This window comes from Oncorhynchus gorbuscha, linkage group LG01 (genome assembly GCF_021184085.1).
Source record: "Oncorhynchus gorbuscha isolate QuinsamMale2020 ecotype Even-year linkage group LG01, OgorEven_v1.0, whole genome shotgun sequence".
Classification (NCBI taxonomy): domain Eukaryota; kingdom Metazoa; phylum Chordata; class Actinopteri; order Salmoniformes; family Salmonidae; genus Oncorhynchus; species Oncorhynchus gorbuscha.
The window spans coordinates 23,959,571-23,987,236 of record NC_060173.1 but is presented as its reverse complement, the minus strand read 5'-3'; the positions used below and the strand labels follow the sequence as shown (position 1 = coordinate 23,987,236).

General features: G+C 42.0%; 1 pseudogene; it reads right to left on the bottom strand.

Annotated features, from left to right (window-relative positions):
• Nucleotides 1-25,558, bottom strand: LOC124035065 (annotated as a pseudogene).
• Between the last annotated feature and the right edge of the window lie 2,108 nt (nucleotides 25,559-27,666).

The following is a 27,666-nucleotide window of genomic DNA, read 5'->3' as shown; positions in this document are numbered from 1 at the left end:
CGTCCATCCATCCATCCATCCATCCATCCATCCATCCATCCATCCATCCATCCATCCATCCATCCATCCATCCATCCATCCATCCATGCAGCCTCTGTGTACCATTTACTGTACGTCCCAGATCTCGCAGAGGAGGGGTGTGAACTTGTGGTCGCTCATGCACCAGGAGGTGAGCATTTCAGCATGGTGGTGGTTGAGTGTATGAAAGCAGTCTATGGAGAAGGAGAAACTGTATTTCATGGTTCGGTTTACAAACTTCAAATAACTTTAGCCATCGCTAGCTAAGAAGGAGTGATAGGGGGCATTTGACACATTTAAAAAAAAGACCAATCACCTTTCAGTAATGTCAAACCAAATAATCAAGTTGATTTTTAACTTTTTAACTTGTGCCACATGCCCAGGTGGCAGCTCACCTGGTGACAGGATGGTAATGGCGGTGAGGAGGGCGTGTTCTTCCTGCATCATCTGGAGTTCCCCATGCTTTTATAGAAGGTGAACATGGGTGTAATAAACTACTCTGATATGCCTGGAAAACATGTGGAGGTGCATGATCAATATACAACCACTGGATGGCAGTGTTGTCCATAGATGCAGTATAGATCACAGTGGAATCGGTTCAAACATTGTTCAATATATATATATACTGATATCTAGTATAATTCCCATAACGTCCCACTGTAATGAACCAAAATATGTGATATAAAATTAGGGGTAGTATACCATTTGAGGATACCATTGGAATTTTCCCAGATTTCCATTTAAAAAATCCTGAGAGCAGGACAACCCCCACCTCCACCACTACCACCAAAACCATTTTAGAAATCCACCCAATCCAGTCAGTCAAATCACAGAGCCATAATCCTTCAGAAATGCCAGGAGCGCACAAAGAGGGAGAGAGGGGCACAATAGAGCTCTGGATGTTTAGATAAAGAACAATAGCCTCTTTAGACATCTCTCTCTTTTCCCTCAGACTGGCCTTTAGCTTGAATGTCTCTCAACTAATCCATTCACTCAGGACCTGCACCAAGGGATGTAATGACGCAGACATAGCAGCCATCTCTTCCACTCTATATTCAACTGTCCAACCAGGGGTATCAAAGTGACAGCTCAGATATGACTGCATATTACAGCAATACAGTAGGCTTTAGATATCAAGGCAGCCAGACTGCTGCACTCTTTCAAAAATATATGAAAGTGAGTTTCATAAATAAAGATGCGAAAATAAATTTAGTTAGCGATTACTATGAAGATTTCCTAACAACAACAAAAGGTCCAATCATCGATTCACAAATACAGGCTTCTCTATTAAAAGTAATTATTGTAATATCCCAGTTAGCAAACTGGTTTCAGTGAGAAACTGGTTTCAATGATGCCATTTCAACCAGCTTTGCCCACTGGAGTAATGTGTTGTCTTGTGTACTGTACACACAAATCAGAATATCAAAGCCAGATCCTCTCGTTTGATGTGTTATGACCAGCACAATTAATTGGATGTTTAGTGAATTATTCATGTCACCTTACACCACACTGCCATCCGATACCCAACACTACCAGCATTTATGGACGATAAATCATGTGCATAGTTCTAACTGATCCAGTCTAGCTAGTACCTGAAGACAGCCCTCTTTTACCACCCTACCTGGCACATTGCCCATACACGCTCACAATGGAATGAAATGCTATCCGGTAGGCAGGGGTCCGTTTACACAGGTAACCCACACCTGGCCAAGGATCAACAGGTCAGTACACTGCCAGGCTACCAGTCTTCTCGTCAACTAGATCGTCAGATAAAGCAGTCCTATCCATTATTCACACCAGACCTGTGTGTGTGTGTGTGTGTGTGTGTGTGTGTGTGTGTGTGTGTGTGTGTGTGTGTGTGTGTGTGTGTGTGTGTGTGTGTGTGTGTGTGTGTGTGTGTGTGTGTGTGTGTGTGTGTGTGTGTGTGTGGTGGATGAAAGGCCAGATGCCTATCAATGTCATGAATGTTTCATGCCAACCATGAATTGTGGTAAAAGTTTGTTTGACATGTTAAGGTGATGTTCATGTTGATGAATGAGCTGAAGATGGTTTCGAGGATCATGATACTGATGATAATGATGATAACCTCCATTTAGTTCTAATAGTAGTAGTAGACTTGTGGATGGATATTGAAGTATTGTTGTAGCATTTTCACTTGTATGCACCAGTTTCCCAGTATGAACACCCCACTCTTGCGTATCCTGTCCTCCAACACCTCTGTGTGTCCATGGGGTACCTTCCTGGTAAACACCTGTGCTGAGCGCAGGAACATGGCCTCCACTGCCGAGCCCTTCAACAGTGCGATCTGATCCTCATGGTCCAGGGCTGAGAAACCTGCACACATGCACCCACCCACACACAAATGCACACAGACACACACACACAGTCAGGGGAGGCTATTGCAGGGAGGAAGGTAAGAATGGACCTCCTCTATGGTTTGTGAGAAATAAAAAATAATGAAATGTAAAAAATCCTCTTTGTAAATAAAACTATGCTAAATAAACTCACTCAGTTGATCCTCAACAACAGAAAGAGAATAGTTAAGGAAGACCTTCCCATTTCAATGTAATATAACAGAGGTGTTTTGGTGATGAGTTACATTGCCTGAGACCTTCCGTGTCTTGCTAAGATTATTGAGTCCTTGTTAAATGTCCAACTTTGTTATTTTTTTACCTGAGAAATGTATTTTGAATGTAAACTAATCAGGGTTTAGGCCTGGGCACAGCACTATTACAGGAACCACTGACAACGCTGGGACAACGCTTGTGCGCTGCCATATGGGACTCCCAATCACGGCCGGAATCGAACAAAGGACTGTAGTGACGCCTCTTGCACTGAGATGCAGTGCCTTAGACCGCTGCGCCACTTCAGGGTTGTTAAAGATCTTGTTAACACTTTAGAAACTAAAATGAAATGCTGCTTTGTTTGTGGACCTGTCAAAAGCTTTTGATACTGTTGATCATGCTATTTTATTGAATAAGTTGTCCTCGATAGGCCTGAGTTCTGACTCCTGTTCATGGTTTCATGATTATCTTAGTGAAAGAACTCAAGCCATCATGATTGATGGGGTTAAGTCTGAATTTCTTGATGTAAGTAAAGGTGTACCACAGGGGTTGATTTTGGGACCTGTTCTCTTCACTATTTATATAAACACCATTGGTCTATCTGTTAAAAATGGTAAACTTCATCTAACTGCGGCTGATACTATTTTGTACGCTATTGCCCCGGCTGTTGATCTGGCTGTGTCAAAACTACAGTCAGATTTTATAGCTATGCAGCAATCCCTTGCTGATTGAAAACTTCATACGGACAAAAGGAACTACATGTTGTTTCTAAACTCCCGTAAGAATGTTTCAGATGAATTACATCAGATGGTTCTCCAATTGAACGTGTTCCCGCATATGAATACTTAGGCATTTGGATTGATATGAATTTGAGCTTTAAAAAACATATAGATGAGCTCGTTAAGATGCTATCATTTAAAGTTGGCTTTTTATACAGAAATAGATTGTGCCTTTCTCTAAACAGTAGGAAGCAGATTATTCAGTCAATCTTTTTATCTGTTCTTGGTGATGATGATATTATTTGTCAAAGTGCAGCTGCTGCTAGTCTTAAACTCTTGGATGCTATCTACCATAGTGACCTTTATTTTGTTACAGTTGACAGTTTTGATACTCATCACTGCATCCTGTGTCAGAAGGTTGGCTGGACTTCGCTAAAGACCTGTAGTAGATCTCTGTATTACTCCCTTTTCATTTACAAGGCCCTACTTCATAAACTTCTGTCTTATCTAACTTTGCTGTTGAAGTATAGACACCTGAGTTGCCTAACCCGTTCACAGGATTGGTTAACTCTTCAGGTTCCCAGGGTCTCCACCTAGCTAGGTAAATCAGTTCACAAGATTGGTTAACTCTTCAGGTTCCCAGGGTCTCCACCTAGCTAGGTAAACCCGTTCACAGGATTGGTTAACTCTTCAGGTTCCCAGGGTCTCCACCTAGCTAGGTAAACCCGTTCACAGGATTGGTTAACTCTTCAGGTTCCCAGGGTCTCCACCGAGCTAGGTAAACCGTTCACAAGATTGGTTAACTCTTCAGGTTCCCAGGGTCTCCACCTAGCTAGGTAAACCGTTCACAGGATTGGTTAACTCTTCAGGTTCCCAGGGTCTCCACCTAGCTAGGTAAACCCGTTCACAGGATTGGTTAACTCTTCAGGTTCCCAGAGTCTCCACCTAGCTAGGTAAACCGTTCACAAGATTGGTTAACTCTTCAGGTTCCCAGGGTCTCCACCTAGCTAGGTAAACCGTTCACAAGATTGGTTAACTCTTCAGGTTCCCAGGGTCTCCACCTAGCTAGGTAAACCGTTCACAAGATTGGTTAACTCTTCAGGTTCCCAGGGTCTCCACCGAGCTAGGTAAACCGTTCACAAGATTGGTTAACTCTTCAGGTTCCCAGGGTCTCCACCTAGCTAGGTAAACCGTTCACAAGATTGGTTAACTCTTCAGGTTCCCAGGGTCTCCACCTAGCTAGGTAAACCGTTCACAAGATTGGTTAACTCTTCAGGTTCCCAGGGTCTCCACCTAGCTAGGTAAACCGTTCACAAGATTGGTTAACTCTTCAGGTTCCCAGGGTCTCCACCTAGCTAGGTAAACCGTTCACAGGAATGGTTAACTCTTCAGGTTCCCAGGGTCTCCACCTAGCTAGGTAAAACTGTTCACAGGATTGGTTAACTCTTCTGGTTCCCAGGGTCTCCACCTAGCTAGGTAAACCGTTCACAGGATTGGTTAACTCTTCAGGTTCCCAGGGTCTCCACCTAGCTAGGTAAAACCGTTCACAGGATTGGTTAATTCTTCAGGTTCCCAGGGTCTCCACCTAGCTAGGTAAACCGTTCACAGGAATGGTTAACTCTTCAGGTTCCCAGGGTCTCCACCTAGCTAGGTAAATCCATTCACAAGATTGGTTAACTCTTCTGGTTCCCAGGGTCTCCACCGAGCTAGGTAAACCCGTTCACAGGATTGGTTAACTCTTCAGGTTCCCAGGGTCTCCACCTAGCTAGGTAAACCGTTCACAAGATTGGTTAACTCTTCAGGTTCCCAGGGTCTCCACCTAGCTAGGTAAACCGTTCACAAGATTGGTTAACTCTTCAGGTTCCCAGGGTCTCCACCTAGCTAGGTAAACCGTTCACAAGATTGGTTAACTCTTCAGGTTCCCAGGGTCTCCACCTAGCTAGGTAAACCGTTCACAAGATTGGTTAACTCTTCAGGTTCCCAGGGTCTCCACCTAGCTAGGTAAACCGTTCACAAGATTGGTTAACTCTTCAGGTTCCCAGGGTCTCCACCTAGCTAGGTAAACCCGTTCACAGGATTGGTTAACTCTTCAGGTTCCCAGAGTCTCCACCTAGCTAGGTAAAACGTTCACAGGATTGGTTAACTCTTCTGGTTCCCAGGGTCTCCACCGAGCTAGGTAAACCCGTTCACAGGATTGGTTAACTCTTCAGGTTCCCAGGGTCTCCACCTAGCTAGGTAAACCGTTCACAAGATTGGTTAACTCTTCAGGTTCCCAGGGTCTCCACCTAGCTAGGTAAACCGTTCACAAGATTGGTTAACTCTTCAGGTTCCCAGGGTCTCCACCTAGCTAGGTAAACCGTTCACAAGATTGGTTAACTCTTCAGGTTCCCAGGGTCTCCACCTAGCTAGGTAAACCGTTCACAGGAATGGTTAACTCTTCAGGTTCCCAGGGTCTCCACCTAGCTAGGTAAAACTGTTCACAGGATTGGTTAACTCTTCTGGTTCCCAGGGTCTCCACCTAGCTAGGTAAACCGTTCACAGGATTGGTTAACTCTTCAGGTTCCCAGGGTCTCCACCTAGCTAGGTAAAACCGTTCACAGGATTGGTTAACTCTTCAGGTTCCCAGGGTCTCCACCTAGCTAGGTAAACCGTTCACAGGATTGGTTAATTCTTCAGGTTTCCAGGGTCTCCACCTAGCTAGGTAAACCGTTCACAGGAATGGTTAACTCTTCAGGTTCCCAGGGTCTCCACCTAGCTAGGTAAATCCATTCACAAGATTGGTTAACTCTTCTGGTTCCCAGGGTCTCCACCTAGCTAGGTAAACCGTTCACAGGATTGGTTAACTCTTCAGGTTCCCAGGGTCTCCACCTAGCTAGGTAAACCGTTCACAAGATTGGTTAACTCTTCAGGTTCCCAGGGTCTCCACCTAGCTAGGTAAACCATTCACAAGATTGGTTAACTCTTCAGGTTCCCAGGGTCTCCACCTAGCTAGGTAAACCGTTCACAAGATTGGTTAACTCTTCAGGTTCCCAGGGTCTCCACCTAGCTAGGTAAACCGTTCACAAGATTGGTTAACTCTTCAGGTTCCCAGGGTCTCCACCTTGCTAGGTAAACCGTTCACAAGATTGGTTAACTCTTCTGGTTCCCAGGGTCTCCACCTAGCTAGGTAAACCGTTCACAGGATTGGTTAACTCTTCAGGTTCCCAGGGTCTCCACCTAGCTAGGTAAAACCGTTCACAGGATTGGTTAACTCTTCTGGTTCCCAGGGTCTCCACCTAGCTAGGTAAACCGTTCACAGGATTGGTTAACTCTTCTGGTTCCCAGGGTCTCCACCTAGCTAGGTAAAACCGTTCACAGGATTGGTTAACTCTTCAGGTTCCCAGGGTCTCCACCTAGCTAGGTAAACCGTTCACAGGATTGGTTAACTCTTCAGGTTCCCAGGGTCTCCACCTAGCTAGGTAAACCGTTCACAGGATTGGTTAACTCTTCAGGTTCCCAGGGTCTCCACCGAGCTAGGTAACTCTGCTTTTATTTAATGCACCGTATTGATGCATTCTAAATACATTTCAACTTAATGTTGTGATGCCGTTCAGGCAGTTCAAAGTATTGAGTATTGATTTGGGACTTATTTGTGGAGGAATGTAACTGTTTTTCGGGGTGATTTGTGATGTTTTATTTCTGCTTTCCATGACTGTGTTTTGGTATTTTAATGTGTATATGTATATATATTTTATATATATGTATATTTTGTTTAAAATGTGTATTTTTGTGTTGTATGTTTTTGGTAAACTCCACCAGCACTTGAACATGACTGGTGGCCATCTCGGTCAAAAGAAGGAAGTTCTCTTCTGCATTGAACTGCTCTTGTAGCTGGAGAAACAACAAGGGCACACAAATGGGAGATGATTACAGAATGTGTGTGGAGTGACACTGCAGGCTGATAAGGAGTTTTATGTCACTTCATCTACGACTTGAGGGACAAAAACTGTCGGACCTCTACTTGGATAGAGAGCATGTGGTGTAAGTCATATCTATTCTGGGATATGTTACTGTCACACCTTGGTCATTGTATTTTGTGTTTTTGTTATATGTTTGGGTAGGCCAGGGTGTGACATGGGTTTATATGTTGTGTTTCATATTGGGGTTTGTATTAATTGGGATTGTGTATGTTTAGGGGTGTGTATAGTTAGGCTTGGCTGCCTGAGGCGATTCTCAATTGGAGTCAGGTGATTCTTGTTGTCTCGGATTGGGAACCGTATTTAGGTAGCCTGAGTGCGCTTTGTATTTTGTGGGTGTTTGTACCTGTCTCTGTGTAGTAGTCACCAGATAGGCTGTAATTAGTTTCACGTTTCGTTTGTTGTTTTCTTATATCAGTTATTTCATGTACCGTATTCCTTCATTAAAGTCATGAGTAACCTACACGCTGCATTTCGGTCTGACTCTCTTCATTCAACAGACTAACGAGGTTACAGTTACAAGGGTATCTTACTGTCTTCCATGAACTATGAATATGTCTGAGTTGTAAAAGCATACACTATGTCTTGGTGAAAAACAACGTTGTTTCCACATCATTTCACTGATATTACGTTGAATCAACATGGAATAGACATTGGATTGACATCTGTGCCCAGCGGGACAGAATTTGCTATAATTGTAGGACATATCACGTACCAGTTTTTTGGCCATGTCTTGAGGAATTCAATGTTTCTGATAAGCTTTTACAATGAAGCTCAAGAGAGCCTGCTGCTCTTGACTGAGTTCAAGATTCTCCTGAAATAAAACCATTAGCTCTCCGTTTTGAATCTCTTCGGTGTAACACTAGGGCTATTTATGGGTCATACTTTGTAAAGTGGCAGTCTTAGCTGTGTGTAATACAATCCCTTGGTGGCAAGGACTTTAGACATGTTTAAATATTCATGGTTTACTTAAACACGGGGCTTTTGAGGATCACAGACAACTGCAGCTGAGGCACCTTTTTTCCCCCTCATGTTCATGTAATTCCCATATGCAGTCATCAGTGTAGGGCATTTATATTTAGATAACGAGAAGTAGACAATCAAAGAAAAAAATTCATAATAACTTATTTTTTCTTACAAAGAAAGGTATTTCAGGAAAAAGTTAGTTTTGCTGAGTCTATAAACATCTAAAATAATTTTGTTGATAGTATTTAGATTTCTCAATTGGGAATCACTGACATATCTCCCATTTTGAAGAGCCAAAAAACATTCTAAAGAGTAACAGGGGGAGAGTTTACCTTTGACAGTTTGGTGGTGGAGGTGACCTGTTTGGTGTCTCCGTTGTCTCCCCCCTCTGTCTAGTCCCCGGTGGACTGTCCTGGTGAGACCTTGGGGTATTTCCTCAGCCTTTTAGATTTACACTGGATCTCTGTCAGCAGACCTGTGGGCGTTGATGATGGGTTCAAACACAAAGTGCTGAAAGAGAATTTCACCCTTACTTCTTCAATAATTATTATCTTTGTGAATGCTCTGTAGCCACTGTAGTTTGATATTTTATTCAAGTGGCTCCATAGTATAGCTATGGGTTTGAGAAGGTTACTGAGAACGTTTTGAACAATGATTTTCACCTAAGGTAAGCGGTTAGCACAGATGTAAAGTTCAGATAATTGGGGAATTATTTTCGATGACAGGGGATTTCTCCTTTATAACAAATTATATCAGTGTGATATTATTATAAATGATACAACCCCTGTATTTAATGTAGGGAGTATGTCAATGTTACTCCTTTCAGCAAAGTTCTGACAAACCAGGGAAAAATCTATGATCAGTGTTTCCTTTGAATGAAGACCTTCAGAATTGTCTCTTTTAACATTGAGACCAAAGGAGATCAGGCCATGACAGCCATCCAGGCCTGCCTAACAAAAAGCTTTGGGAGTCATCGGAGGGAGCACTGTAGCGCCAACAGATAGGGCTGTTGAATGCCTGCTACCTGCAATATTCATCCCAACTTCCTACAACATTTATGAGCAACATGAGCCCAACTCCTTCCTCCTGCTCTCCTAACTCCCCCCACCTCTCTCTCCCTCCCTCTCTCCCTTCCTCTCTCTCTCTCTCTCCCTCCCTCCCTCCCTCCCTCCCTCCCTCCCTCCCTCCTCCCTCTCCCTCCCTCCCTCCCTCCCTCCCATCTTTCAACCTTTCAACCCGGGCGCCGAAGACGTGGATATCAATTAAGGCAGCCCCCGCACCTCTTTGATTCAGAGGGGTTGGGTTAAATGTGGAAGACACATTTCAGTTGAAGACATTCAGTTGTACAACTGACTAGGTTTCCCCCTTCCCTTTCCCTTTCCACAGTCTTTCCTTTAAGAGCAACAATGGTGAGACCTTTCAATTGTGAGAGGTATGACACACTTTCCCTTGGTGGAATTCAAAGCAGTCGTGTCAGAATCCACAAAGACAGCTCTCTGCTTGATCTGAGACTGCCTCCAGTGCATTGAAAGAAACTCTTATGAAGAGATAGTCTGGGGGTCAGGCTCACAGCTAGACACGTCCATCAGAGCAAGACACATGTCAATCGCAGCTAGACATGTCAATCAGAATCAAATACTGAGAGTGAGATTACTCTGTTTTAATCATGTTGATCCTAAACTGATAAAAAGTAAATGGATATATTAATGGTAAAATGCAATAATATTGATGAAATCCAAGATAATTAAAAATAATTAAAAATAATTAGTAGACTGCAAATTGACCGCAAGTAGCCCAAAGAGATATAATATTTGACTAAAACATAACAATTTCAAACCTTAAATTTGCATATACGATCACATATATCTCTCTATATTCTCTATAGGATCAGTGTCCCACCCGTGGGACAGTTGAGCTAACGTGCGCTAATGTGACATATATCTCTCTATCTCTTAATTATGCGTGGGAATACTTTGGAACAGGTTTCCAAAATTATAATCACTTGGAGCTGATTTGCTGGTGTTTTCACAGTCTTTTATGTCCAACCCAATTATTAGTATTTTTTTATTTGAAAAAAAAATTTGTCCAGAAAACTTGGGGGTCCAATAAATTTGGCCCGCGGTCTGCCAGTTGGGGAACCATGCTCTAGCGGGAAAGAGCAGGTGCACTTATTCTTAAAGGAGGTGCCCTTAGATATGTCCATGCTTCAGTTGAATTAAAACAAAGGGTTTGAATATGAATTTTTGTACGCGCAGGTAATACCGTATAGTATGTGCATCAAGTTACGAGTACCATGAGTTAATAAAATCTACAATATAGTCTCTCAAGTAATAAATGCAGATAGTAGTATATCAAAGTGATGGTGTTATCACCAAATTCATTTCCTGATGTTAGCAAGATATTCTGTTGCACTTAAGAAATAGCAATATGGTACACTCTTAAATCGTTTTCTATCTACAACTTCAAAGAGTTATTCGGCTGTCCCCATAGGAGAACCCTTTGAAGAGCACTTTTTGGTTCCAGGTAGAAGCCTGTTGGGTTCCATATCAAACCCTTTCCACAGAGGGTTCTACATAGAACCCCAAAAGGGTTCTACCTGGATCCAAAAAGGGTTATCCTATGGGGACATCCGAAGAACCCTTCTGTAACCTTTTTTTCTAAGAGTGTAGGATATCCATGCATCTGCAACTCAGTGGCATGTATTCACAGATGCCAAGGGAAGCCCGGCTTTTAAATAATAATTTAACTTCCGTCTCTCTCTCTCTGTCTCTGTGTTTTCATAATTTCCCGTCAATTTGCAAGTAGCTGAATTCCACCGGAGAAATAATCTGAGCGAGGGAAACAGTGCCCCTCTGTTTCAGTATGTGTAGCCCATGTATCTGATGCTGTCTGCACCAAAACAGTATGATATGTTGCAGCTGGAGCATTTGATTGATTGATGCCAGCAAGCATTTGCTCTCACTTGATAATTTTTTATAAAATAATTAGCCAATCAGCGTTGAGCTCACTCACTACCGAGTTCCAAACTGCCTCTGGAAGCAATGTCAGCACAAGAACTGCTCATCGGGAGCTTCATGAAATAGGTTTCCATGGCCGAGCAGCCACACACAAGCCAAAGATCACCATGCACAATGCCAAGCGTCGGCCGGTGTGGTGTAAAGGTCGCAACAGTTGGACTCCGGAGTAGTGGAAATCGTTCTCTGGAGTGATTAATCACGCTTCACCATCTGGCAGTCCGACGGATGGATCTGGGTTTGGCGTATGCAATGAGAACGCTATCTGCACCAATGCATAGTGCCAACTGTAAAGTTTGGTGGAGGAGGAATAATGGGCTGGGGCTGTTTTTTATGGTTCGGGCTAGGCCCCTTTGTTCCAGTGAAGGGAAATCTTAACGCTACAGCATACAATGACATTCTAGACGATTCTGTGCTTCCAACTTTGTGGCAACAGTTTGGGGAATGCCCTTTCCTGTTTTAGCATGACAATGCCCTTGTGCACAAAGCAAGGTCCATACAGAAATGGTTTGTCAAGATCAGTGTGGAAGAACTTGACTGGCCTGCACAGAGCCCTGACCTCAACCCCATCGAACACCTTGGGTTGAATTGGAACACCGACTGCGAGCCAGGCCTAATCACCCAACATCAGTGCTAGACCTCACTAATGCTCTTGTGGCTCAATGGAAGCAAGTCCCCACAGCAATGTTCCAACATCTAGTCGAAAGACTTCCCAGAAGACGGGAGGCTGTTATAGCAGCAAAGAGGGTGCCAACTACATATAAATGCCCATGATTTTGGAATGAGATGTTCGACAAGCAGGTGACCACATACTTTTGGTCATGTAGTGTAGCTAGCTAACTGAGCTGGTTCATTGTTGCCCATTTGAGGATCTTAGGTGAGCAAGAATTTTAGCTAGGTAGCCTATGACAACAAAAACTAAAAGCATACTGTATGACAGAGTCATAGACCGTTTTGCCAACATGAAAGAGAGGAGGGTGGCATTGGTGTTCATCTAGTCTATAAGTGTTTTACTTGCACGCCCACGCACACAGAAATCAGTACCATTGACAGCCACATGATATTTAGCAGCATTGATTGGACTAAATAGTTTTTGGTATCTTTTAAGTTTGTTTTCAGTGTATTAATCTAAGCATATATAGCCTTGTTGATTTGATGATATTTAAATGTCTGTCACGCCTACCCCCGCTCCCCTTCTCCAGCGCTCAAAGTCGCCAGTCTACTAACCACCGATCCTGGCAACCATCATTACGCACATCTGCTTCCCATCATTACGCACACCTGGACTTCATTAACTTCCTTTTATTTAGCCCTCAGTAGCCTGAGTCATCAGGCAGTATTGGTTTGTTTTCATTCACAGTCTGTATACTTCTCATGTTTTGTTCTTCATTATTATACACACCTTCTGCACCTGCTTCCTGACTCCCAGCATTTACATGACAATGTCTAAGAAGAAAATGTGCTGAAATAGGCAGTGCTCCTGTTCTCTTTGTGCTGACTTGCGGTAACTCCTTGTTTCTAAATCAGTAGTTGTTTAATAAACTGTCGAAAAACATGAACTTGCATGAAATATTTGCTTTGTGGACTTCACCAGACAGATGTTGCTCTCCGGTTCTGTGATGAAACAAACGTATGTGTAGTTTAATTTATTCTGCCACTGTCACGCCCTGACATTAGAGAGCCTTTTTATGTCTCTATTTGGTTTGGTCAGGGTGTGATTTGGGAGGGCATTCTATGTTCTTTATTTCTAGGTTTTGTGTTTCTATGTTTTGGTCGGGTATGGTTCTCAATCAGGGACAGCTGTCTATCGTTGTCTCTGATTGGGAATCATACTTAGGCAGCCTGTTTTGCCACCTTAGGTTGTTAGATGTTGTTTTTTTGTTGGCTCTGAGTAGCCTACGGAACGTGACATTCGTTGTTCTTTTGTTGTTTTGTTTGGTGTTTGGATTTAATAAAGAATCATGAACACATACCACGCTGCAAGCTTGGTCCACTTCTTCCGACGAGCGTTACAGCCATTGTGTGACTTGTCTTTTTGTTGTCATATATCATGGTGGCGTATGAATGAATGGGTTATAGAGCAAACAACGCAATTATCACAACAGGTTGTAATATGGATTTTTTTTACTGGCTTGGCTTCCTCAGTGATTTTACCCACACTCTGCTACTGCTGCATCTACATGGATTCTGGAGTAAAGACCATCAAGCGTGAATAAGCATGTCATTGACTTTCTTGTCAAATGTACTGTACCTTTTTCATTAATGGATGGTTTATGGTTTGTTTTGACTATTAGTCCCTTTCCATATTCATTATACCAGTACTTCACAGTCTGTCCATTAAGAGTGGCATCATGGGTACAGCATCAAGGAGAACAGCTGTTGGCGGGGGCTGATACTCACACTCTGCCAGCATGCCCATCTCTTTGCACTTCCGGAGACGACTCTCCTGGCACTTCCTCCGCATGTACATGTCCATCTCACAGGTCCCTCCATTCTTGCACTTGTACACAGCTTTCTTGGTCATGCTCCGTCTGAAGAAGCCTGAAGGCAGTGATCAACACAATTACCCATAGTGACCTCAGTCTATGTTCATATGATGAAATACTATTGATATTATGTACTGTAAAGGTGGAGTGTCCTTGAAACTGATTAGCTCTATAGAAATATTGGAATAAACCTGATAGACTTGCCCTACAAATACTATGACACGATACAGGTACACGGTCACCCATAAAGTACACCTTTAATGAAATGATGGCATTGGATTTTTGGTTGATCTATACAATCTGCCCTTTGCCTTGACATATGCCCAAGTGGTGCTTCAAACCATTAACATTAACCCATTTCAACAGTGTAACTCATAGTTCTAACAGGTAATTAGACATTCAAGCGCAGGGTGATGAGTACAATGAAATGCATTAACATTGCTTAGCTCTGGTTCCCTCTGCCATTATACATATGAAAGCTGACAGGGATCCCTATCCGGAGGGTGAACCAACGAGGGACAATCTAACCTCAAACCTACACTCAGACATGAGGCAGGACATCCCAGTGACCACAACATTGGCATTGTCCACCCCAACAGGGTGGAATTACACTTGCACCCATTCACCTGGTGTTTTACACGAAATAGAATAAAACAATGTTGTCATAAAACAGTTAAAGATAGATTGTTAGTTGTGGTTTGTCACTTTGGGTGTGACTGAGCTCGTAATTTATACATGGTGCTGTAAAGTAATGCTCACTCTTGGCACTGTGTGAAGTCCAAAAACAATACATACATTTTTCCTTGTCATGAGGAAATATAATATTGATCACCTTCTGAGTGTTTGTCATACCAGTGGAGCAGTGGTGAAAGTAGAAACAAACAGTGGTGAAAGGAATGAGACCTCTGTTAAACAAAACACCATGTCTGTAATCTAGTCTAACCACATTACATTTTAGAGAATAGGCTATAGTTTTACCACCCATTTTCAAGCCCATTCGCTGATTTTCCATAACTCTGACATTTGATAGAAAGTGGTGTAATAACTGGCAGGTTTCTTGACATTTTGTTTGAATTATTATGATGGGCTCATGTTTCCCGGTAAGGCATACCCCCACTATTTATTTTGCCGGGACACCAGTACCAGACCGTATCGCCTTACTTGACCCTGCAGTGGAGTAATCTTCAAAAGAACTGAAGTTTAACAGAACATCATCACCACTAGGTCACCTAATGTCATCTATTTTCATTCTTGTCCTCTACGAACGCAACGCCAGTCGAAAACAACATTCTTATCAACTACAAGTTCTTTTCAATAACACATTTCCTATGAGTCACTTGTGGGATCAACGTCTCTCCCTCCTCACAATTGAATTTCCCCTGTGGAACATCATTACTAAACCAACAAGCCGGAAGGCTTAATGAGCCAAATTAGGACTGGAAATGCAATTTAGTGCTTCAAGTGTTCAGCTGTTAACACAACTTTATTTCACACATGTGCATGTAGAATCACCTCACCAGAAGTGACAGCCTTTTAGAAGATGTGAGCCGATCCATAGAGGGCTTTCTGAAATGTTGAAGATGCTGTTCTTTGGTGCTATCTTTGCAGTCAATAGCACTTCAATGTCTACAGCTATGATCTAGCTGTAAGAACCACTGTTCTTACAAAAAAATAATGGTGCTGGATAGCTGGATAGCTGCAGTTTTACAGGCTCCTGACCAATTTTGTGTTTTTTTTGCACTTAATGTTTCTGCCATCATTTCCTATGACCGAAAAGAGCTTCTCGACATCAGAACAGCCTTCACTAACCTCGATTTGGAGGAAGATTTCTACTTCAACGAGTCGGCAGCGCAGGACATACTGCTCATCCCGGACCAGGTCCTAATCCCCGAGACTTGGAAGAGAAAAAGATGGCGCAAACAAAAACATGCTCATTGAGTGAACGCACTCCTAATGAACACACTCCTAGTGAACACACTCCTAATGAACACACTCCTAGTGAACACACTCCTAATGAACACACTCCTAGTGAACACACTCCTAATGAACACACTCCTAGTGAACACACTTCTAGTGAATGCAGTCCTAATGAACACACTCCTAGAGAACGTACTCCTAGTGGATGCACTCCTAGTGAACACACTCCTAGTGGACGCAGTCCTAGTGAACACACTCCTAGTGGACGCACTCCTAATGAACACACTCCTAGAGAACGCACTCCTAGTGGACGCACTCCTAGTGAACACACTCCTAGTGGACGCACTCCTAGTGAACACACTCCTAGTGGACGCACTCGTAGTGAACACACTCCTAGTGGACAAACTCCTAGTGAACACACTCCTAGTGGACGCACTCCTAGTGAACACACTCCTAGTGAACACACTCCTAGTGAACACACTCCTACCATCATGTCATCTGTGCAACTAGAGGCTAAAAACTCTAGATCACCTTCACTCCACACACAAAAATGCATAAAAACCTCTCCCTCGCCCTCCATTTGGCAAATCTGACCATAACTCTATACCCCTGATTCCTGCTTACAAGCAAAAACTCAAACAGGAAGTACCAGTGACGAGCCCAAGACAGAAGTGGTCAGATGAAGCGGATGCTAAGCTACATGACTGTTGAGCTAGTACAAACTGGAATATGTTTCAGATTCATCCGATGGCATTGAGGAGTTTACCACATCAGTCACTGGCTTCATTAATAAGTACATTGACAACGTCTTCCCCACAGTGATTGTACGTACATATCCCAACCAGAAGCAATGGATTGCAGGCAACATCCACACTGAGCTAAATGCTAGAGCTGACACTTTCAAAGAGCGGGACACTAATCTGGACACTTATAAGAAATCCCGCTACACCCTCAGACGAACCATAAAACAGGCAAAGCGTGACTACAGGACTAAGATCGAATCCTATTACGCCTGCATCTGACGCTCGTTGAATGTGGCAGGGTTTACAAACTTTCACAGATTGCAAAGGAAAACCCAGCCTCGAGCTGCCCAGTGACACAAGCCTACCAGACAAGCTAAATGCCTTCTATGCTCACTTCAAGGCAAGCAACACTGAACCATGCAGGATAACACTAGCTTTTCCAGATGACGGTGTGATCATGCTCTCCGTAGCTGATGTGAGTAAGACCTTTAAACAGGTTAACATTCACAAGACGGATTACCAGGACACATACTCAGAGCATGCGGTGACCAGCTGGCAAATGTCTTCACTGACATTTTCAATCACTACCTGATCCAGTCTGTAATTTCTACATGTTTCAAGCAGACCACCATAGTCCCTGTGCCCAAGAACGCCAAGGTAACCTATCTAAATGACAATCCCCGTAGCACTAACATATTTAGTTATGAAATGCTTTGAAAGGCTGGTCATGGCTCACATCAACACCATAATCCTAAAGACCCTGGACCCTCCAATTCGCATACCACCCCAACAGATCCACAGATAATGCAATCTCTATTGCACTCCACACTGCCCTCTCCCACTTGGACAAAAATAACACCTACACTACCGTTCAAAAGTTTGAGGTCACTCAGAAATGTCATTGTTTTTTAAAAAGAAAAGCACATTTTTTGTCCATTAAAATAACATCAAATTGATTTGAAATACAGTATAGTTAATGTTAATGTTGTAAATGACTATTGTAGCTGGAAATGTCAGATTTTTTATGGAATATCGACCTAAGTGCTCATTATCAGCAACCATCACTCCCGTGTTCCAATGACACGTTGTGTTAGCTAATCCAAGTTTATCATTTTAAAGGGCTAATTGGTCATTAGAAAACCCTTTTGCAATTACGCTAGCACAGCTGAAAACTATTGTTCTGATTAAAGAAGCAATAAAACTGATCTTCTTTGACTAGTTGAGTATCTGGAGCATCAGCATTTGAGAATTTGATTACAGGCTCAAAACGGCCAGAAACAAAGAACTTTCTTGTGAAACTCGTCAGTCTATTCTTGTTCTGAGAAATGAAGGCAATTCCATGCGAGAAATTGCCAAGAAACTGAAGATCTCGGACAGCTATTCCCTTCACAGAATAGTGCGAACTGGCTCTCACCAGAATAGAAAGAGGAGTGGGAGGCCTCGGTGCACAACTGAGCAAGAGGATAAGTACATTAGAGTGTCTAGCTTAAGAAACAGACGCCTCACAAGTCCTCAACTGGCAGCTTCATTAAATAGTACAGGAGGGGACTAAGCACACACCCCTGAGGGGCCCTCGTGTTGAGGCCAAGGATTCCATGATCCAGTTACAGAGGGAGGTGTTCAGTCACAAGGTCCTTAGCTTAGTGGTGAACTTGGAGGGCACTATGGTATTTAAAGCTGAGCTGTTATCAGGTATGAAGGTAAGAAGGCAGACCACGTCGAGTAAACAATAGTTTAATATTTCAAGGTGTCAGAGGAAAGCCCTAAAACTTGTCAAAGACTCCAGCCACCCAAGTCAAAGACTGTTGTGTCTCCTATCGCACTGCAAGTGGTACCAATTCATCAAGTATGAAACCAACAGGACCCTGACCATCTTCTACCCCCAAGCCATAAGACTGCTAGTTACATAGTTAAGCAAATAGCTACCCAGACTCTCTGCAATTTGTTTTTATTCATCGCATACTCTACTGATACTGTTTATTATCTGTCCCGTTGCCTAGTCACTTTATTCCTAGTTGTATGTACAGTACCAGTCAAATGTTTGGACACACCTATACATTGAAGGGTTTTTCTTTATTTGGACTATTTTCTACATTGTAGAATAATAGTGAAGACATGTTCTAAAGCGTGTACTGTAACAATATTTGTCGTTTGGTTGTTATTTTTTGACATCATTAAAAATGTTATAAAGGAAATACTGTAACTTCAAAAGTATGCACACTATATCTGTGAAGTGTCCATCCTCTATGTTTTGTATGAAATATGAAACATGATGAAAGTGGTTTTGTTAAGAGAGGGGTGTGATCTTAGAAAATATAAGAGGAAATTGTTTCTATAACTTTGTACAAGTAAGGAGTCACCGCCCCCTTGAACCCCCCTCAGAGAATGTGTCAGCCTCACGAACCAACCCTTTACAAGAACTGTATAAAATGATGGGTTAAGAATGAACACATCAGACCAGAGAGACGTGTAGCTGCATCTCACGTCCAAAGTGGTTTGAACTCAATCTCAACACAAGGTAGAGACGTTAACGTCACCTTCCGGACAATCACTGGTACGGCTGATTAGCTGTCCAAAGTAAAGTATCTCGAAAAGCTCATTTAATTGGGACTATTCCACTACTCTTTTCTAATTACCGTAGTGCGCTACTCTCATCACCCCACTGAGAACCATCGACACACCATCGATCTTCAAAGAATCATCTTTCAGAGAGAGTGGAAGTAGAGTGAGCTCTGTATTTCTGTTCAGTACTACATGACGGGTCGCCGGATGCCAACGAGTCGCCGATGCTTCTACACCTGCATTGCTTGCTGTTTGGGGGTTTAGGCTGAATTTCTGAACAGCACTTTGTGACATCAGCTGATGTAAGAAGGGCTTTATAAATACATTTGATTGATTGATTAATTTATGCTGGGCGACGGCAGAGGAGAGCAACAGTAGAAAACGGGTGGGGACCACATTTGGACAATCAGTGCCTTAGAAGCGCACCGCAAAAAAGGCCCAACACCCTTTCCAAGAAGTCATGGCTCTGACAGAAATTCATGAAGAACCAAGACATTTACACAAATACATTCATGATTTCTTACTCCAAACGGGTGGCGGTTCATGTGCAAAGTATATGATTACTGTGAGAGTAGTTTCTAAATGTATCAAGTTATTATGTCTCTGTCTCTCTCTGCCCCCCTTCCCTCTCCATCTCTTTTGTAACAAGCCGCCATATTGTGTCAGTCAACTAGGGACCTGTTTCAAATGTATTAAGTATGTATGTTTATCCTGTGTTACCATTTAGTTAGCTAGTAAATAAATAATTAAACCAATTTGTGTAGTACTGAATCAGAAGTAAGGCTGGGGTTTTTGCAGATGCAGGAGGTTACAACTGTTCAGAATGATGATATGATACAAGGTTATGATTAATACATTGACTGTTTATGGAGATAATAGGTAAAGACCTTTAGAGTTTAATTTGGGAGATGGTAACTCTTTAAAGAACTGCTCTCGTGGTGCCCCAATTCATAATGAGTTAATTGTAACATGATTAACTTAATCGGGTAACAATTCGACATAGTTAGTTGAATAGATAAAAAAAACAGTCATCAGATTAATGAAAGTTAAGTCACAACACAGCCAACAAGTGCTCAGCATATGTGGGAACTCCTTCAAGACTGTTGGAAAAGCATTCCTCGTGAAGCTGGTTGACAGAATGCCAAAGCTGTCATCAAGGCAAAGGATGGCTACTTTGAAGAAAATAAAATATAAAATGTATTTTCATTTGTTTAACGCAATTTTACGCAAGTTTACATACACTTAGGTTGGAGTCATTCGTTTTTCAACCACTCCACAAATTTCCTGTTAATAAACTATAGTTTTCACAAGTCAGTTGTTACATCTACTTCGTGCATGACACAAGTCATTTTTACAACAATTGTTTACAGATAGATTATTTCACTTATAATTCACTGTATCACAATTCCAGTGGGTCAGAAGATAACACACACTAAGTTGACTGTGCCTTTAAACAGCTTGGAAATTCCAGAAAACAATGTCATGTCTTTAGAAGCTTCTGATAGGCTGATTGACATCATTTGAGTAAATTGGAGGTGTACCTGTGGATGTATTTCAAGGCCTACCTTCAAACTCAGTTCCTCTTTGCTTGACATCATGGGAAAATCAAAATAAATTAGCCAACACCTCAGAATTTTTTTTTTTTGTAGAACTCCACAAGTCTGGTTCATCCTTGGGAGCAATTTCCAAATGCCTGAAGGTACCATGTTCATCTGTACAAACAATAGTACACAAGTATAAACACCATGGGACCACGCAGCCGTCATACCGCTCAGGAAGGAGACACATTCTGTCTCCTAGAGATGAACATACTTTGGTGAGAAAAGTGCAAATCAATCCCAGAACAGCAGCAAAGGACCTTTTGAGGATGCTGGAGGAAACAGGTACAAAAGTATCTATATCCACAGTAAAAATCCAATATCGACATAACATGGAAGGTCACTCAACAAGGAAGAGGCTTCTGCTCCAAAACCATCATAAAAAGCCAGACTACGGTTTGCAAATGAACATTGTGAAAAAAATCGTACTTTTTGGAGAAATGCCTTCTGGTTTGATGAAACAAAAATAGAACTGTTTGGCCATATTTACCATTGTTATGTTTGGAGGAAAAAGGGGGAGGCTTGCAAATTGAAGAACACCATCCCAACCGTGAAGCACAGGGGTGGCAGCATCATGTTGTGGGGGTGCTTTGTTGAAGGAGGGACTGGTGCACTTCACAACATAGATGGCGTCATGAGGCAGGAAAATTATGTGGATATATTGAAGCAACATCTCAAGACAATTGTCAGGAAGTTAAAGCTGGGTCACAAATGTGTCTTCCAAATAGACCCCAAGCATACTTCCAAAATCGTGGCAAAATGGCTTAAGGACAACAAAGTCAAGGTATTGGAGTGGCCATCACAAAGCCCTGACCTCAATCCCATAGAACATTTGTGAGCAGAACTGAAAAAGCGTGTGCGAGCAAGGAGGCCTACAAACCTGACTCAGTTACACCAGCTCTGTCAGGAGGAATGTGTCAAAATTCACCCAATTTATTGTGGGAAGCTTGTGGAAGGCTACCCAAAACATTGGACCCAAGTTCAACAATGTAATGGCAATGCTACCAAATACTAACTGAGTGTATGTAAACTTCTGACCAACTGGGAATGTGATGAAAGAAATAAAAGCTGAAATACATCATTCTCTTTACAATTATTCTGACGTTTCACATTCTTAAAATAAAGTGGTGAACCTAACTGGACAAGGAATTTTTAAGACAGGGAATTTTTACTAGGATTAAATGTCAGGAATGATGAAAAACAGTGTCACGCCCTGGTCGAGGTATTTTGTGTTTATCTTCATTTATTTGGTCAGGCCAGGGTGTGGCATGGGGTTTTTGTATGTGGTGTGTTGGTATTGGGATTGTAGCTTAGTGGGGTGTTCTAGTTAAGTCTATGGCTGTCTGAAGTGGTTCTCAATCAGAGGCAGGTGTTTATCCTTGTCTCTGATTGGGAAGCATATTTAGGCAGCCATATGCTTTGTGTGTTTCGTGGGTGATTGTCCTTAGTGTCTGTGTTAGTTTACACAAGTATAGGCTGTTCGGTTTTCGTTACGTTCTTTGTTTTGTAGTATTTGTATTGATTCGTGGTTTACGTTTGTTTATTAAACATGGATCGCAATCGACACGCTGCATTTTGGTCCGACTCTCCTTCACCACAAGAGAACCGTTACAAACTGAGTTTAAATGCATTTGGCTGAGGTGTATGTGAACTTCCGACTTCAACTGTACATGATTCCATATGTGTTATTTCATAGTTTGGATGTCTTCACTGTTATTCTACAACGTAGATATAATTCAATAACTTCAAATTCCTACACATCGATTCGGTACTGGTACCCAGTGTACATAGCAAAATTAACATTACTCATTGTGTATTTAATATTACGCTTATTTGTTTGTGCTATTACTTTTCTATTTCTGTATTTTCTGTCTTTCTGCATTGTTGGGAAGTTCCCGTAAGTAATCATTTCACTGTTAGTCTACATCTGTTTACAAAGCGTGTGACAATTTTTGTATCATGTTTTGATACCTTTACACCCCTCACAGGTGAGAGCATTATAGTGATACCCGGATGCCTTGTCACCACACACAGCTCCTCCCCTTTGACACTGCCTGTGTGGAATGTGTGCCGGATCCTATTGCACACCGCAGGCACTATGGTGGATGCCTCTTCCATTTCAGCATTATAAGTGCCCTCTAGGGGTCCTTTCCTCAGTTCATACATCCCTGTGGGTGAGTACCACTCATCTGCATTGTACTGGGGGTAGTAGTTCTGACTGGAGTAGTATGGTGGGGAGGGCTCCACCGAGAGGTATTGCATGCTGGGATAGCTGGTGAAGGGTAAGACTTCCTGGTTTTGGAGCAGAGGGCTCCCTTGTTCTGACAGAATATCTGGATGGAGACAAGAGGCATAACCACTGGGCTACCTGCCAGCCCTTTACTTACTGCATATACAGTGGGGAGAACAAGTATTTGATACACTGCCTATTTTGCAGGTCTGTAATTTTGTATCATAGGTACACTTCAACTGTGAGAGACGGAATCTAAAACAAAAATCCAGAAAATCACATTGTATGATTTTTAAGTCATTCATTTGCATTTTATTGCATGACATAAGTATTTGATCACCTACCAACCAGTAAGAATTCCGGCTTTCACAGACCTGTTAATTTGTCTTTAAGAAGCCCTCCTGTTCTCCACTCATTACCTGTATTAACAGCACCTGTTTGAACTTGATACCTGTATAAAAGACACCTGTCCACACACTCAATCAGACTCCAACCTCTCCACAATGGCCAAGACCAGAGAGGGTGTAAGGACATCAGGGATCAAATTGTAGACCTGCACAAGGCTGGGATGGGCAACAGGACAATAGGTAAGCAGCTTGGTGAGAAGACAACTGTTGGCGCAATTATTTTAAAAAATGGAAGAAGGTCAAGATGACGTCAGTCACCCTCAGTCTGGGGCTCCATGCAAGATCTCACCTCGTGGGGCATCAATGATCATGAGTAAGGTGAGGGATCAGCCCAGAACTACATGGCAGGACCTGGTCAATGACCTGTAGAGAGTTGGGACAAAGTCTCAAAGAAAACCGCTTGTAACACACTACGCCGTCATGGATTAAAATCCTGCAGCGCACGTAAGGTTCCCCTGCATGTCCAGGCCCGTCTGAAGTTTGCCAATGACCATCTGGATGATCCAGAGGAGGAATGGAAGGTCATGTGGTCTGATGAGACAAAAATAGAGCTTTTTGGTCTAAACTCCACTTGCCGTGTTTGGAGGAAGAAGAAGGATGAGTACAACCCCAAGAACACCATCCTAACTGTGAAGCATGGAGGTGGAAACATCATTCTTTGGGGATGCTTTTCTGTAAAGGGGACAGGACAACTGCACCGTATTGAGGGGAGGATGGATGGGGCCATGTATACCGAGATCTTGGCCAACAACCTCCTTCCCTCAGTAAGAGCATTGAAGATGGGTCGTGGCTGGGTCTTCCAGCATGACAACGACCCGAAACACACAGCCAGGGCAACTAAGGAGTGGCTCCGTAAGAAGCATCTTAAGGTCCTGGAGTGGCCTAGCCAGTCTCCAGACCTGAACCCAATAGAAAATCTTTGGAGGGAGCTGAAAATCCATATTGCTCAGCGACAGCCCCGAAACCTATAGGATCTGGAGAAGGTCTGTATGGAGGAGTGGGCCAAAATCCCTGCTGTGTGTGCCAGGTTTGCACAGTGTGTGCAAACCTGGTCAAGAACTTCAGGAAACGTATGATCTCTGTAATTGGAAACAAAGGTTTCTGTAACAAAATATTAAGTTCTGTTTTTCTGATGTATCAAATACCTATGTCATGCAATAAAATGCAAATTAATTACTTAAAAATCATACAATGTGATTTTCTGGATTTTTGTTTTAGCTTCCGTCTCTCACAGTTGAAGTGTGATGATCAAAATTACAGACCTCTACATGCTTTGTAAATAGGAAAACCTGCAAATTCTGCAGTGTAACAAATACTTGTTCTCCCCACTGTATCTATACTTATATTTCTATATATATTATACATATTTCAGAAATGCTTTATCATCAGGTTTATCTACTGTCATAAAATATACAGTAATAATTATATTCCTATTTTGTAAGCGTGAACCCTTGGTTAGACGTCAGCTAGCATGTGAACCATTTTGATACCTTAATTTCACTTTTATTCATTAAAATACATTAAGGTAAAAATACATACTGGGCAACAACAAAAAACGGCTGGAATGTAGCCGTACAGCTTTATAGTGTTGAGTTAATCTAAACTCATCTGATAACACACACAACCCAAACTGACGCAACACAATCGACAGGCGTGAGATACTGACCTCCTTAAGGTTTGATCTGGACCATGGCCATCTCAGGGTCTCTCAGAGCATCCACAATAAAAACCATTCTCTCTCCATCTCTCTCTGTCTCTCTCCCTTTCTTTCTCTGACCAACTGAAAAGTAATCCCCCTCTGCGGCTCTACTCTTACCGTTACTTCTTCTACTTCAGCATAACTCCCCCTATTGTCTTTGGAAAAGGAAATTCTCAATTAAAATGCTGGTTCAATAGTCCTAAAACAGAACAGTTTTGTGCTTGCTTGAGGACTGACTCAGGAATGACAAAGTGGAGCAAAGGTTTTCATGGTTACTTATTAACTTGACATTCACATTTCTGCCTATCAATAACGTAGTTGTTTTGGTAATGTGTAAAGTCACTTTCACATCTGGCCTGTGATTGGTTGCAACTGACTGAGAGGTAATGTGTGTCAACTCGATTGCCTGATCCTAGATCTGCATGTGCCAACTCCCATATCATTGGCATGCCATATGCATATACTGTTAAAAAAATATATGGTACACTGCATATTATGTATTGCATGACAAAAATAGTCTGAGTTGGATGAAGCACATACAGTACTGATCTGGGACCAGGCTAGTCATTGGAGGTTGCTTACCAAAGAAGTGTGAGCTCTCAGACAGTGGGAATCCATCGTTGGGAGGGATCTGTAGTAGTCCCACCACATTTACGTTGTGGCCCACCCACTCATTCATTCACAAATCTGGTTGGACCTCAGCTCAGAACCTCAGCTCAGCTCAGAGTAAAGATGGTGTGATTGGCCAAGACACAAGGAGGGAATTAAGAAAGTTCTTTCCTGTCCAATCCTGTAAGAAAACTAAGATACACCCAGACATAATGTTCGTGTTCGTTTTGACATTTCGTTAAGCTGCTTGGTGTTAAATACCTCATGGACAACTCTTTAGCCTTCAGAAAGTATTCACAACCCTTGACTTTTTTCACGATTTGTTGTGTTACATACTGAATTTAAAATGGATTAAAATTAGATTTTTTTTTCACTCTCCTACATACAATACCCCATAATGTTTTTATGTTAATTACAAATGAAAACTTGAAATGTCTTCAGTCAATAAGTATTCAACCCCTTGGTTATGGCAAGCCTAAATGAGTTTAAGAGTAAAAATGTAAGTAACATACTAAGTTGCTTGGACTCTCTCTGTGTGTAATAATGGTGTTTAACATGATTTTTGAATGACCACTTCATCTCTGTACCCCACACATACAATTATCTGTAAGGTCCTTCAGTCGAGCAGTGATTTTCAAACACAGATTCAACCACAAAGACCAGGGATGTTTTCCAATGCAGAAGGGCACCCATTCAAATCAAATCCAATTTTATTGGTCACATACACATGGTTAGCAGATGTTAATACGAGTGTAGCAAAATGCATGTGCTTCTAGTTCCAACAGTGCAGTAATATCTAAGTAATCTAACCATTCGAAACAACTACCTAATACACACATCTAGCAAGTAATCTAACAATTCCCCAACAACTACCTAATACACACAAATCTAAAGGGATGACTGAGAATATGTACATATAAGTATATGGATGAGCGATGTCCGAGCGGTATAGGCAAGGTGCAGTCAGGTATAAAATACAGTATATACATGTGATATGAGTAATGTAAGATATGTAGACATTAAAGAGGCATTATTTAGAGTGGCATTGTTTAAGTGACTAGTGATAATTTTTTTAAAGTGTCCAGTCATTGGGTCTCAATGTCGACAGCAGCCTCTGAGTTAGTGATTGCTGTTTAACAGTCTGATGGCATTGAGATAGAAGCTGTTTCTCATTCTTTCGGTCCCAGCTTTGATGCACATTGGTAGATGGGTTAAAAAGAAATCAGAGATTGAATATCCCTTTGAGCATGGGGCAATGATTAATTACACTTTGGAGGGTGTATCAGTACACCCAGTCACTACAAAGATAAAGACGTACTTCCTAACTCAGTTGCCGGAGAGGAAGGAAACCGCTCAGGGATTTCACCACGAGGCCAATGATGATTTTAAAACAGTCACAGAGTTTATTGGCTGTGATAGGAGAAACCTGAGGATGGCACACAACATTAGTTACTCCACAATTACTAACCTGACAGAGTGAAAAGAAGGTAACTTAGAAAGAATACAAATATTCCAAAACATGTATCCTGTTTGCAATAAGGCACTAAAGTCATAATTTACTTTTTGTCCTGAATACAAAATGTTATGTTTGGGGAAATCCAATAAAATATATATTGAGTACCACTCTCCATATTTTCAAGCATGGTGGTGGCTGCATCATGCTATGGGTATGCTTGTCATCAGCACAGACTACAGAGTTGTTTTCTGATAAAAATTAACAGAATAGAGCTAAGCACAGGCGAAATCCTAGAGGGAAACCTGGTTCAGTCTGCTTTCCACCAGACACTGGGAGATTAATTCATCTTTCAGCAGGACAATAATCTAAAACACAAGGCCAAATCTACATTGGTGTTACTTACCAAGAAGACAGTGCATGTGGCCGAGTAACAGTTTTGACTTAAATTTACTTGAAAATCTATGGCAAGACCTACAAATGGTTGTCTAGCAATGATATACAAACCAATTTGACAGAGATCGAAGAAATTTGAAAATAATAATGGGCTAATGTTGCACACACAATCCAGGCGTGGAAAGCTCTTAAAGACTTACCCAGAAAGACTCCCAATCGAAATCACTGCCAAAGGTGCTTCTACAAAGTACTGACTCAATGTGTGAATACTTTTGTAAATAAGATATTTCTGTATTTCATTTGCAAACATTTCTAAAAACACATTTTTA